The sequence below is a fragment of the Phascolarctos cinereus genome, unplaced genomic scaffold (assembly GCF_003287225.1).
Source record: "Phascolarctos cinereus isolate Bilbo 61053 unplaced genomic scaffold, phaCin_HiC Scaffold_726;HRSCAF=1367, whole genome shotgun sequence".
NCBI classification, from domain to species: domain Eukaryota; kingdom Metazoa; phylum Chordata; class Mammalia; order Diprotodontia; family Phascolarctidae; genus Phascolarctos; species Phascolarctos cinereus.
In genome coordinates, this window is record NW_027556098.1 from 409,006,524 (window position 1) to 409,022,115 (window position 15,592).

The following is a 15,592-nucleotide window of genomic DNA, read 5'->3' on the forward strand; positions in this document are numbered from 1 at the left end:
AGAAAAACAACTGATCTGAAGGACAGATCAAGAAAAAAAAACATACGAATAATTGGACTATCTGAAAACTGTGATCAGAAAAAGGATCTTGCTACAATAATACAAGAAATAATTGAAGAAAATTGTCCAGAAGCATTAGAACAAGAGGGGAAAGCAGAAGTAAAAAAAAGTCCATTGATCATCACCTGAAAGTGATGCTATGAGGAAGACTCACAAGACTGTTATAGTCAAATTCTGAACCACCAGGTCAAGGACAAAATATTACGAGCAACAGGAAAAAAAAAACAATTTACATAGGGTGGTACCACAATTAAAATCACACAAGACCTAGCAGTGGCGACATTCAAAGATCGCAGGTCTTGGAACGCTGTATATCAAAGAGCAAAAGAACTGGGTTTCTGGTTGAAAATATCATACCCAGCAAAGCTAAGCATAATTCCAAATGAAAAAAAAAAGTGAACATTTAATGAATTGTCAGACTTTCAGGACTTTGTGAAAACAAAACAAAAACCAACCCTGCACTCAGTAGAAGATTTGACAAACTAGACCGAGAGAAATATAAGGTACATACCAATGACCCAATACAAGGGACTCAATAAGGGTAGAATGTTTACTTTTATGTACGTAAAATGTAAAACTTATGTCTAAGACTGTTACTGGTAATTAGGTAGCTCATAAGAAAGACTGGGGTAGACCTGAGTATGATGACTTTAAATAGTAAAATGGTTCAAGAATGGCTAAAAGAGTAATTATCTTGTACAAACGAGGTATAAGAGGAAGAATCAATATAGAGGAATTAGATGAGGGGGGACTGTTAGTTCTGCAAACCTACTCTCATTAGCAACGGGTTCAAGAGGTATACATAAAAATACATACACATCTAGAAGAGTATAAAAATCTTCTAAATTTAGAAAGAAATTAAACTCTGAGGGGATAGGGAGGGGGGAGAGGATGAAGGAGGGATCTTTAGAGGGGAGAGTGAAGGCATAGAGGGGAATGGGAGGAGAAGGGAGAGATTGCTGGAGGAGGGGTGAGGTAAGGAGTAGGAGGGCAAGGTAGCAGGTAGAAATAAAGTAGAGGAGTTAGGAGAAATAGGAAGTAAGAGATAACACACAAACATAGAAAACAAAGATTAGGAGTAGAATTGCTTAGGTATGTGTTTATATGTATGTAGGTATGTGTATACATGTATACATGTATGTATATATCACTATCTATATATAAATATATCCATGCTTAATTGTAACCTTGGGGTGGGAAGTAGGGTGGAGGAAGGGGGGAAAAAAAGAACAAAGTAAAAAGTACAGCAGAGAACAGAAGAAAACAAAACTACAAGGAAGCAAAGAAAAGATGGACGACTTTCAACATCATGCACAATATTTAACATATAGGCTTTCTTGAAATGACAAGTTACTGCTAAACATTCTGAATCCTTTCCTATGTTCTGCTGTGCACATGACATGTTTTTTCTTTTCTTATTTTATATTTAAGTTTATAATGTTACTTATTCTTTTCTTGTTATATATTTAAGTTTTAGTATTTGTCTAAAATTAAAAAAAATAAACAAATCAGGGGGTGGTGGATCAGATAACCTCTAAAATCTTTTCCAATTCCAAATTTTGATTCTGTGAGTCAGTGGAGATCGACTCCCGTCTGGGATGTGAGATCCAGAACAGGTTCTTCAGAAAAGAGGCAGAGTGTATAGGACTGAGTGTTGTACTTAGGGACTCAGGAAGAGTTTCTGACATGAATTCTCTCTAGGTTGTCATGCCATTGCTTTTCTGGGATCTCCTCCAATCTGCCTGATTGCTCCTTCTCAGTCTTTTGCTGGCTTTTTGTCCAGGTCACACACCGTAATGGTGAGCATCCCCCAAAGGTCTATCTTGGGATCTCTTCTCTCCTCCCTCTGCCTTACTTTAGTACTCTCATCACCAACTTCAGTGAATTCGAGGACCATCTCCCTGTGGATGATTCTCAGATTGATGGATTCAGTCCTCACCTTTCTCCTGACTTCCAGTCTTGCTTCTCCCACTTCCTCTTGGACATCTTGAACCAGATATCCTGTAGACATACTAAAGTGGACATGTACAAACCTAAGCTCATTATCTTCTCCCCAGCCCTTCCCTTCTTCCTAATTTCCTGATTACTGTTGAGGGTATCACCATCTTTCTGGTCATCCAAGCTGAAACCTCACTTGACTCCTAACTCTCTCACTCCTCATTACCAGTTGCCTAGTCTACTCTCATAACATCTCTCCAGTCACCCGCTTCTCTTCTCTGACAAGGCGGTCACTCTGGTACAGGCCCTCATCTCCTCAGTCCTGGACTATTGCAATAGTTTTGGGGTGGGCTTCCCTCCCTCTAGTCTCTCCCCACTCCGATCCATCCAGCTGGGTAGAATTCAGCTGTCAAATTATCTTCCTAGATGGTGCAGTGGATAGAGCACAGGGCCTGTAACAAGGAAGACCCATCTTCATGGGTTCAAATCTGGCATGACACTTACTAGCTGTGTGGCCCTGGACAAGTCACTTAACCCTGATTGCCTCAGTTTCCTCATCTGTAAAATGAGCTGAAGGAGGAAATGGCAGAACACTGCAGAATCTCTGCCAAGAAAACCCCAATGGGGTCACAAAGTGTCAGATATGACTGAAACAGCTCACCAACATAACCCGTTATATATACCCACATATATGTACAGACCCATGTATTTGTATGTGTGTATATGTGAATATATGTATATGTACACACATGTATCCCATAGACAAAAGCCCTTTGGGGCCCTCAACAGTTTTTAAGAGTGTGATGGGTTACTGAGACCAAAAAGCTGAAGAACAGCTACTTAGAGCATTGGCTTATGGCTGTTGATACTTGGGTAGAAGTTCAACTCGGGATGAAATGTCCGAGTTAGTCACCAGGTGATGCTTGACTCGAGCTTGTTCCTTCCTGGGGGCCCTTGAATGTCTTTGGAGGAATTGACCCCGTTTATCAGAGTGCAACACTGCTTCAGGCCACAAGAGGGAGGGCGAAGCCAGCAAAACCATGAGTTTCTCCTATTCCATCCATACAAGGGTAGCAGGATATTGACCCACTTCTTTTCCTTATTCTCTAGTTAGAGAATACTCCAGTTAGAGATTCAGGTTCAAATCCTTCCCTGGATGCCTGCTATCGGTGTTACCTCGGTCAGGTCACTCGCATGTCTGTAGGCTTCAGTTTTCTCATCTTTAAAATGGGGGTGGGGAGTGGGATGACTTAGAAAGCCTCATAAGACCCTCCCTGCTCTAGATCCATGATCTTCCGGATGAGGATAATCTCCTCCCCTTTTCTCCCCTCCTGCCCCACTCTGCACGCCTGATTAATTGTCCCATTGTCCCCAGGGCTCAGGGCAGCTCTTGACTTCACCCAGAAGTCCAAAAGAAAGGAAGAGGCATAAATACAGACAGTGTTTCTTTTTTCTCGTCATGGTGCTCTGGCTCTGTGCTCCTTTTTTTTTTTTTAGGCAATTGGGGTTAAGTGACTTTCCCAGGGTCACACAGCTAGTGAGTGTCGAGTGTTTGGTCTGAGGCCAGATTTGAACTCAGGTCCTCCTGACTTCAAGGCCGGTGCTCTATCCACTGTGCCACCTAGCTGCCCCCCTGGCTCTGTGCTCCTTGTTGCAAAGAGGTCAGTCCATGGGCCAAGGGAATCAGCTCGTATTGGTCTGATCAGCCCCAGTGGGGCACACTGTACTTCGACCCTGACAGCGTAATGTCATTTTTGGACCTCTTTGAGTAAGAAGGACGGCCTTATCGAGCTACATGCTCAGTGGTGGAATTGCTGGGTCAAAGGGGGTAAACAGTTTAGTGATTTTTTTTTCTGGCAAAATTTCAGATTTCTTCTCAGAATGATAGGACCAGTTCACAGCTGCGCTAATGGTATACTCCTGGGCCTTTCTTCCCACAGTCCCTCCAACACTGACCCTTTCCATTTTTGGTCATTTTTGCCAATTTGCTCGACGTGAGGGGAAATGTTAGAGCTCTTTCAAACATGCATTTCCCTTTATTATTGGCGATTTGGAGCCTGTTTTTGTACGGTGACAGACCACGTGGAATAGTGGATAGAGGATAGGCATCTAGGCTGAGAAGACCCTTATAACATACACAGTAGTTGTGTGACCCTAGGAAAGTCACATAAGCTCCACAAAACTCAGAGAAGGTGCTCACCTGCATTGGTGAAGGGACTTTTTTACTTATGAGTTTCCTGAACCAGTGAAACCATGGGTTCAGTCCCAGACTCTATCATCTGCTAGTAGATTGCTTGGAAAACTCCCTGTTCACATTTCCTTTTATCCCTCATCTTATGGGGAATGGCTCTGTGTCCTCTACAGTTGAGATATTTCTATAGATCTTGGATATCAGACTTTCATCAGTGATATTTGATGGACAAGCCAGCTGGGTGACCCTGCTGACTTAGCCTCTCAGTGCTCTATGCAACAGACTAATACTATGAGAGGCAGAGAGGGTACTGACCTGCTCCCATGGAGAGAGTTTCCCCACCTGGGAGTTCCCCAGGCCAATGAAATCACAGATTCGCTCCCAGTCCTTGTCCTTATTTGATGCAAAATATATTCCTGCTCCCACCCCCTGCCGTAGATGATTTCCCTTTTTCTATTTGCATTGATATGTTTTCTTAACCAAAACCTCTTAAACTTTGTGTAATTTTAACTTACTGCTTTGTTTTTTTTATGATCGACTACTCCAGCGGTGGGGAACCTGTGGCCTCAAGGCCATGTGTGGCCCTCTAGGTCCTCAAGTGCAGCCCTTTGACTGAATCCAAATTTCACAGAACAAATCCCCTCAATAAAAGAAGTTGTTCTGTAGAACTTGGACTCAGTCAAAAGGCTGACCTAGGCTATTCTTTTGGGCAGCTGAGTGGCACCATAGTGCATAGAGCGCAGGGCCTGGGGTCAGGAAGACCTGAGTTCAAATCTGACCTGAGGCACTTACTGGCTGGGTGACTTTAGGCAAGTCACTTCACCCCGTTTGCCTCAGTTTCCTCACCTGTAAAATGTGCCGGAAAAGGAAATGACAAGCTACTCCAGTATCTCTGACAAGAAAACCCCAGATGGGGTCAAGGAGGGTCGGCTGTGACTGAAATGGCTGAACAATAATAACAACAACAAGAGGAAATCTGTTCTTTGCCAAAGTCACTGTCCTAGCTGTGGCCATAGCTGGAAGATGTTATCTTACTAAGCTGGTACCATATAGACATAGGCTTCTGCTCACGGAGGCAGCTGAGGATCAAACCAGACCCAGAGTCAGTTCTGAGTTCTTGTATGAGCTTAGACACTTACTAGCTCTATCTAAATCACTTAAACACCATCTGCCTCAGTTTTCTCATCTGTGAAATGGGGCTGATGAAAGCACATACTTCTCAGAGCTGTGAGGAAGCATAATAATATTCGGAAAGTGCTTTGCAAACCTTAAAAGTGTTATATAAATGTTAGCTATTATGCAAGGAAGGAGGATGGACAGGCTCCCTTTGCAGAATTCTATGTCCCCCCACATTGTGAAGTAGCTTTGCAGCATGGTGAGCATCCTCTCACCCCCATCCCACCCTGGCTATAATAATCTTGTGAATGGAAGTCAAGTACAAGTAACAAGGTTTAAAAAAAAAAACACTGAAAAAAGCTGGAAGGACGATGTCTAAGGGGAGAGATGCTTTGGCTATAGTATTCATGTTGGAAACAGATCTGGAGTGACAAAAGTGACCACGATGCTGGATCCCTGAACGAATACCATCTCTCTCCGCTAGGGGACCTGACGCTGTTTCTTCTGAGGGCAGGGCTTAGAAGGTTGGACAGCCAAGACCTGCCACTATGGGGAAAGTCTGACCGTTTCTGAGGCTAGCCCTCTCATAAGTACCTGAGCTATTCCTCCTCCCACTGGGGAAGACTAAAGGGTTATCTGGCCACCAGCTTGTTCAAGCCGGGCAGAGAGCCAGGGCTCAGGCCCTGGACACCGTGACAGCCCCATGCGTCCAGCCCATAGGTTAGAAGAAGAAGAAGATCATGATTTGTTGTTCAGTTATTTCAGTCCTGTCTGCCTCTCCGTGACCCTGTTTGGGGCTTTCTTGGCAGAGACACTGGAGTGGTTTGCCATTTCCTTCTCCAGCTCATTTTATAGATGAGGAAACTGAGGCAGACAGGGTGAAGTGACTTACCCAGGGTCACACAGCTGGTAAGTGCCTGAGGGCAGATTTGAACTCAGGGAGATGAACTTTCCTGATTCTAGGCCCATCACTCTATCCACTGCATCAGAAGAATGATAGCTACTATTTATTTATATACAGTTCACAAAGTGCTTTGCATATAATATCTCATTTGATTCCCGTAAAAACCCTACTGGGTAGGTACTATCGTTACACCCATATGATGATGAAGCCGAGATGAAGAGTGCTTAAATTATTTGCCCAGTGACCCAGAACTGATAAGAATCTGAGGCAGGATTTGAACTCAGGTCTTCCTTCAGTGTTCTTTCCACTGTACCACTTAGCTGCCTCTGGGTATTGATAGAAGCTAGCAGTAACATAAAGCATCAAAAGGTTCAAGTCAACACATATTTATTAAATGAAATGCCTTCTACTTACCATGTGGGTAGTGAAATGGTGCAGTGGATAGAATGCTGGGGCTGGAGGCAGGAAGACTCATCTTCCTGAGTTCAAATCTGGCCTCAGACACTTACTGGCTGTGTGACCTTGGGCAAGTCACTTTACCCTGTCTGCCTCAGTTTCCTCATCTGTAAATTGAGCTGGAGAAGGAAATGGCAGACCACTTTCAGTATCTTGGCCAAGAAAACCCCAGATGGGGTGACGGAGAGTTGGACACAAGTGAAAAAAAAAACCCAAAAAACCAAAAAGTGACTGAACAATAACACTTATTATGCCCTGTGCTAAGGGCTGGGGTTACAAAGAAAGGCAAAATTCCTGCCTTTAAGTAGTGCTCAGTCTGAGGGAGGAGACATCTTGTAAATAACTACCTAGAAACAAGATTTAGACAGGGGGAGCTAGAGATCATCAAGAGAGGGAAGGCACTAGCATCTCAAGGGTGGAACTTTGACTTTGTTTCTTTCCTTCCCTAATCATCTGGGGAGATTGCTAGTATGCCAATACGGAGGTGGGAGGTTTTCCAGAACACTGAGCTTTCTCTTCCATCTGAGGATGGAGAGGAGAAATGAGACCCAAAGCATCGTCTAAGACTCTGCTCCTTCTGCTGAGGGATGCCTTCTTAAAAGGTTTAGCGAAAACATTCTCTGTTCTCTGCTTGCTTGAATCCCCCCTGGTTCTGAACTAGCTTCCTGGAGGAGCTCTCTCCTTACCTCCATCCTCACTTCCCCGGCTTCCTGTAAGACTCAGCTCAGATGTTTCAAGAGTGCTTTCTGATTGCCCAGCCTCCCCAGCCTTCACAGCTGGTGGTTCTCTCTGAAATAACCTTGTACTTATATCGCCTATATCTGGCATGGGCAGATGGTCTCTTCCATTTGAATGTAAGCTCCTTGAGGTCAGGGACTGTTTTTTTGCTTTCTTCATATCTCCAGAGCTTAGCACATAGTGAGCACTTAATCCTTGTCAGTCAACTCATATGAGCCCCACAGGGCATTCCTACTTTTTCTCAGTCAATTCGAACACTCTTCCCATCCAACCTCACTTCAGGTGGTCATGGCTTTTTCACATTTAGTCTAAAATCTGGTTGATTGATTGATTGAGGCTCTTAAGGCATCAGAGTGCAGCATTTTATCACTTACTTTAAATGGGGTGGGATAACAATTGATTTACTCAAGTCAACCCCTATCCTTGTATGTGCTTTGTATATAAGAACATGTATATTTTGTGATCCATGTTTTCTTACAGTATGCTTCCGTTTTGTTTTTCTGGGACACATAGCTAAGATGTGATACAAAATCTTCCAAGACTTGTCAGTACAGATGACTGCTATCCACTTCTGGAAGAGTCACATGAGCACAAAATATCCTGCCATAAGCAACCTAGAACACATTGCTGAAAATTACAAGGTTTAGGGCAAGCAACAGAAGATGGTGTTTAAGAATTGGATGTGTGTTTCTGAATCATGGCTTAAAACACAGGAATGACAGATCCTCACCATGGATGGAGTGGATCGAACAAGGAGTGGTAAACATTTTTTTTTGTTTTGCCTAGGGTCTTACAAATTGAATCAAAAATAGAAAAAGAAAGAGGTGAGAGAAAACTGTTTATAGGATCATTCCTATATTCATACAAAACTTCATATGCAGGTTCATTCACATATTCACCGAGCTAACTACCATAGCTTCAATGCAGGACAGAGAATAATAATGACCATCAGAGGTTAAAAGGAGAAAAAAATCCAAGAAAGGAGCTAGTAATATAACGTAATATAGTCCATTAGAATATCAAGTTTTTGAAGGATGGGGCTGTTTCTCTTCTGTCTTTGCATCCCCAGTTACACAGTGTTGGGCACATGGTAGGTACTTAATAAATTCTTGTTAATGAATTGATTGATTCATTAATAAAACCATTGGCCCCAGAAGGCCACACACAAATGTATAGCATAGAGATGACAAGTGTGGAGGAGATAGATAAACCTGAGTACTCTGAGTTCTGGGGAACTCTTTGCTCTCCAGTCCATGACACAAATAAGACAAAGTAGAAAACCTCATGTCAGAAGTTAATTTTGACCTCATAGGTATCACTGAGAGTTGTTGGGATGAGATTTATGAGGGAAATATGATCCTGGAAGATTATACTTTATTCAAAGGTATGATGACAGAGAAAAAGGAGAGTGAGTAGCATTGAATATTAAGAAGACAGACTCATGGGAGAACATCCAGGAACCAGAGGTGGGAAGTACAGTGGAGAACATTTGGGTGAATATCAATGGAAGTAGTAACAGAAATCCAAGTGAAGAGAAAGCAAAGGCCAGATAAGATTTCTTTTATTCTGTCATTAAACTCCTTGTTCCAATGGAGTCTTTTGTGACCTTGAAGCCATCTTATCTCCTATGTCCCTTCTTTCACAGAGAAATTAAGAACAAACTCATTTCTAGGGTAGGGTCTCAGGATTTTGCTCCGGCCAGTGCCCCATTGAATTATTCTAGGTGTGCGGATAAATTCAAATATGTGGGTAGCAAAAACAAAGCCTTTCTGGGCTCTACAAGTATGGTAGATGTCAGGCCAAGGATGGGGTGCATCTCACCTAACTGGGTAAGAATGTATTGTCTTGGAAATCTAATCAAAAGGAATTTAAATTGAAAATGAATTGGATTGGGCAGTGGGTGGAGTGTGTATATTAACCACCTCATTAGGGTTCTTGGTGTCTTAAATTGTATTGTCTCTTGTGCGTAATTCCTATTTCAGGGAGGCTTGAGAGATTGTGGGGTTCAAGGAAAATGTGTAGTCTCTTAACCCAGGAGTGGATTTAGGTCTCTAGGACAGTTTCATTGTTGTTTAGGGGGAAAACTAGCCTTACTGCATGGAGTAGATATTGCCCCTAACATACACCCAAACAATTTTTGGGGTGTAGGAGATTAAACAACTGATTGGGATAATAGTGGAAGTTGGGAGTTTCCTATGTATATTTGCTAAGCTAGATGTCAGAGAGAACAGTTACAAGGTAAGGAAAAGAGCAGCTGAGCACTAGACTTTGTTTGCCCATGGCCTCAGATATCTATACATGTGCAAACAAAGTCTACTCAATGAGTAAGACGTACTGGAGGTCCCAATGGAAAGAGGCAAATTGGACCTCAAGGAGAGTGGAATGGGAGAAATGCTGGAATGGTCGCAAGGACCAGAGTTCAGAAACTGCCTCTGATATTATTTGTATGACACCAGATAAGTTACTTCCCATCTGTGGACCTCAGTTTTCTGGTCTGTAAAATGGGAAGGTGGAAGGAGATGACCTATAAGGTCCTTTTGAGTTCCAGTGCTACTAAGTGTGTGCCCTGGTGGGATGAGGCCTCTGATTGGAATATAGGACTGGATGGATATACCTCATGACCTCTTGAACCTCTCCAGGGTAGGAATTGTGCGCAAGAGATAGAACAGTTTCAGCTGTCTTGACAGTCCAAGACATGAAAAGCTCTGGTATGGTAATAAACCAATGAATCTTTTGAATACCTTATTCAAAAGAACAGAATAGGTAAAGAATGGGGGCAGAGTAATGTTGTATATTCAGAAGATGCTCATGTGAAACAATCTAGGAACCGAAGTGGAAGCATGATGGTGAGATGAATGAAAAGCTGGAGAGATAGTTTCTGAGTAATCAATAATCAGTTTATTAATTAGGCTATCAAATAATAGATTGATGATCAGTGGAGATCTCTGAATGTTTAAATATCTTTAATTTTTTTTTTTTTAGTGAGGCAATTGAGGTGAAGTGACTTGCCCAGAGTCACACAGCTAGTGGGTGTCATGTGTCTGAGGCCAGATTTGAACTCAGGTCCTACTGACTCCAGAGTTAAATACCTTTGGAAAAGGAGGTGGCCTGACAGGTGAATATCAACCCTGATTGGTGAACAATTAATGAGGGGTGGACATATTATGAGGACGTGGGTTAAAAGTCTTCAGTTCCTCCAGCTAAGAATGTGACTTTATCAAGGGATTCAGTTTCCCGGGGCGGGGGGCGGGAAGACACAAAACTCTGTTCAACTCCTTTTCAGATCTGGAGACACCTACACACACATATGCACACAGAGGCAACCTGACCTCTGCTCCTCTGTCCTCTAGTTGGACAGCCATGCCACTTTCTCAAGAAGAGCTAGATTCCCTAAATAACACAAGACAATTCTGCAACTACCAGAAACCATGGTAGGAAATGGACTACTGTGTTCCAAAGAGCAAAGGAGCTCAAGATGACATACCCTGGAAACCTGCGTCTAATCATCATTGAAAAAAAAGATAAAAATTGTTCAATAAAAAAGGAGGCATTTGAAGCATTCCTTCAAGGAAAACAACACACGAGCAGATTATTTTCTTTGCAAATACCTGACAACAGAAATATAAGTAAGAAAAGCAAACCAATATAACAAGTAAGGAAGGCAGAAGAAAAAGAAAGGAAAGAGTTAACAACAAGAACAGCGTAACAATAGAGAGCCTGCCTAGCACTTTCTTTCAAAAAGTTGGCGAGTTGTTGTTTTCCTTCCTTCTTGAAGCAGACCAAAATGGCATCGCTGTGTTAGAATCAGGGCACAGTGGGTCCCACTGTGACTGATCACACCAATATGATCTTGGAAGGCTGTACTGCTGGTCTGGCACAAAGAGTCCTTGTGAACACGGGGGGGTGGATTCTCTAAATTTGTGCATCTCACGTTTCTTTTGAGTTGTTGCAATTCTTATTTGCTCATAAAGTACAGCATCTTCTCTGAGGAAGGCACACCATGCTGGGTGGTCCTGCATCAGTATCTCCTATGTTAATTCCAAAATTCTTAAGAGAGACCTTGAGAGTGCCCTTGTATTGCTTCTTCTGTGAATACTTGTCCTGTGTGAGTTCTCTGTAAAATGGTCTTTTAGGCAAATTTATGTTTGGCATTTGAACAACATGGCCAGCCCATCAAGTTGCACTCTCTGCAGTAGAGTTGGAACGTATGGCAGTTTAGTTTGAGAAAGGACCTCAGTGTCTGGTTCCTTATCCTACCAGGGGATCTTCAGAATCTTCCTAAGACAATTCAAATGGAAGTGATTCAGTTTCCTGGCATGGTGCTAATACACTGTCCAGGTTTCATAGGCATGAAACAATGAGGTCAGCACAATGGCTCTGTAGACCTTCAGTTTAGTAGTCCAATACCTTTTCTCTCTCACACTTTCCTTTGGAGTCCCCCAAACATTGAGCTAGCTCTGACAAGGCATGCATCCACCTCATTATGAATGTATACATCCCTGGAAAGTACACTGCCAAAGTAAGTGAACTTAACCACAGTATTCAATCTTCATTTGCTGTAACTGATAGTTCCAGGTATGGATGGTGTGGTGGTGTCTGATGGAGAACCTCTGTGTTCTTGGTGTTAATTGTTAGGCCAAAATTAGCACAAGTAGCAAAGAATTAATCCATACTTTATTGCATCTCAGCCTCAGAGGCTGTTGAGTGCACAATCATCAGCAAACAAAAAAAATCATGCACCAACCCTCCCTCCACTTTGGTCTTGGCTTGTAGTGTTTTCAAGTTAAAGAATTTACCATCAGTTCATTAGCTGACCTTGACGCTGTGTTCATCGTAATTGAAGGTGTCTGACAACATTGCTGAAAACATCATGCTAAAAAGCATGGGAGTAAGCACACAGCTCAGCTTCACTCCATTGGTGACTGGGAAAGCATCAGAGCAATGTCCATTATCCAGAACCTTGGTAAGCATGCTGTCATGAAATTGACGTATAATACTGATGAACTTCTCTGGGAAGCCAAAACTTTTTGGCATAATTTTCCATAAGCCCTCCTCACTGAAGTATCAAAACGCTTACTCAGATCTATGAACATTGTGTACAGACAATTTCTCCTGGAATTGTCTGGCAGAAAACACCATATGAATCATGCCTTGGCCCTTTCTGAAGCCACACTGGCTCTCGGGTAGATGACCGTCTTTCAGGTGAAGAATTAGCTTATTGAGGAGGACTCTGGCAAGACTGTTTCTGGCAACAACTAAGGAAGAGACCCTCTTGTGATTGTCACAGGACCATCTATTTCCTTTACCTTTGTAGAGATGGACAGTGGAGGCACCCTTGAACTGCTGGGTGATAACCTTCTCTTGTGGTATAACCCGGAAAATTTTAGTCAGCTTTTATATGAGCAATATCCTCCCCGCTCCCAATGTTGTAAATCTCAACTGGAATAGAATCAGCACCAGGTGCTTTGCCACATGAAAAGAGCCTAATGACATTCAAAACCGCTTCTTCAGTTGGAAATTTGGCTAGAGAGGGATTGATTTCAACTTAAGGTAAACAGTCAATGGGGTCAACATTGATCGACGGTCTATTGAGGTGCATCATAGGTCTTTGGCCCATAAATAGCCTTCAGGGCATCATAAAAGTGCTTTAGACTGTTACTATCAGTGTAAAACTGAATTTCATTTGCCTTACTGAACCAAAATCCTGCATCTCTCTAAGCTTCACTTGTACTTTACTTTTGATGTAACTCCATCAAAACATAAACACTGCCTTCTTAGGGTCAGATGAAGTATGCTGCTGGTAAACCATGTGGAGTTTTAGTTTTTGATTTAGTAGCTTCTGAATTTCCCTATCATTTTCATCAAACCAATCGTGATGTTTGTGAGAGTTCTGAATCAAGTGAGCAAATGCAGTGCTGTACACCCAGTCTCTGAAAGCTGCCCACTCCGTTTCTGCTCCACTGTTGCCAACTGTGTGTTGGCTCAGCTTTCCCTTCAAGTTAGCAACAAACTTCATGCAAAGAGAAGTGCTCTGATCTGCTTATGGTAGATGTCTTGTCTTGGGTCCACTGCTTTTGTTGAATGCAAATATTTAGCTTGGAGAGGATAAGTCTGTGATCAGTCCAGCACTCTGTGCCAGACATTGCCTTTGTCACTCTCACAAACTGTCTGTCTCTTCTTTTTACAGTGACATAGTCTATTAAATGCCAAGGTTTGTTGTGAGGGTGCATCCATGAAGTTTTATTGTATTTAGATAAATGGAAGACAGTGTTAGTGATGAAAAGATCATGAAATACACAAGTCCTTAGTAGGAAGTGACCATTGCTATTGCTGTTTCCAACTCTGTTCCTCCCAATGACACCTTGCTATGTCTGGTAGTCTGTGCCTCCTCTTGCATTAAAGTCACCCAGAATTATAAGCTTGTCCTCTTTTGGCACATTGATGTTGAGGGTCTCCAGGTCTTAAAACGCTTTTCTTTGACCTTATCAGGGTACATCATGGTGGCAGCATATGCACTGATGATGGTGGCATGGCCCTTTCCTACAAGTGGCATTCACGTTGTCATGAGCCTGTCATTCACTTCTTTTGGTAAGCATACAAGCTGACTGACTACATGAATCTTGATTACAAAACCTACACCAGGGAAGATGAAGATAGAAGAGACTGTGATGTCCCCTGTTCAAGTCAATGGCAAATGATGAAGGGAAAATTACTCTGGTAGTCTCTTGGGAAGAAAAAAGACTCTTGGAGAATGGATGAGATGGCAAAGGGAGGGATTGAAACAAGGGGAGATGTAGGGTACGTGAGGGTGCTCTTTATTGTTTTTACCTGTGTAGGTTATGTGTGTTCACATGGGTCCATCAGAAATAGCTTGAAGGGAGACAAGAATAGATATCTCTAGAGTTTCTTCCCCTACCCTTCTCTAAGGAAGACTTTGATTCCTGCCAGCAAGAGGAAGCAGGAACTTGGACCAGAAGTTAGCCAATCTTCTTTCTCCACAGAGAGGATACTAAGCTAGAATTCTATCTATCTGCACTTAAATATCGTTAGTCTACAGGAAATAATTTTTAGGTTCAAGCAAGGCTCCTGATGGCTATCCCTCAACAGGAAAGGAAGGCCCCAAGCTATATATCCAAGGCTTCATTCCCTTCCCACCAGATTATAGTTCTACGCTGAAGACACATAGCAAAAAGCAAAGAAAGACATTTATCCTAGCTAACAGCTAAACAGAAAGCAGAGGACAAATACATATGAGAATGAGATCTCCCATTGGGAGAAAAATAATTCATCTCAACCAAGAGAGAGAGTCTCATCCAAGGGGAAATCCCCCATATCCTCTAGTACTGAAGCAAGCTGTGAAGAGGAACATGATCAAGGCTTCTGGGTCTTCTTCATAAGTTGGCTTCTTTCCAGAGTCTTTCTGTCCTTCAAGGGATCTGAGAGAACCTAGGACAGTGTGACTTCTCCCTTAAAGTTGGAGGACAGAAGACCACAGTCTCTCTTCCTACAAGCTCTCCCAAACTTTACCCCTCATTCAGGCTTGGTTTTGAGGTAATTAATCTTTACTGATGAGAAGAGTCCCATACAAACAGGCTTTGAGGCGCAGATAACAGAAAGCGAGAAAAATCCCAGTTCAGCGGTGGGAGAAGTTTTTACTGAAGAACACTGTCATGGGGGCCGAAAGATATTGTATACTGATTGATGGGAACCTTGTGGCAGGTATAATCCACAAGGATTTTGCTTAGAGTTGCCTGGAGTGACCACTGTCTCTGAGAGAATGTTGTGAAGCTTCCAGAGCTTCTGGGAGCAACTGAAACCCAGGAGGGTGGTGGGGCTTCTTGGCTAATGGGCAAAAAATGATACTGGGGAGTGCAAAGGGGAATAATAAAGTACATAATCAAGGGCAGGGGAAACTTCCTATCCTTTCTGTCTCCTGCAGGAATCGAGTCATAAGAAAAAAGGGGGCAGGGGATGAACTCTACAAGGTGATAACAGAGAAACTTTAAAAAAGGGAACTCAAAGTAGGTATCTTAGAAGCTTTAATTGTACAAGGAATACAGAAACTAAGGAAGGAATAAAATAAGTATAAGGACTATGAATAAAAGTCTAAAATAGAAAAGAAAGAGAAGTAATGAAGAGAATGAGGGAAAGAAATCCTTTTTAAAGAAAAAGACAGAGGGGCATCTAGG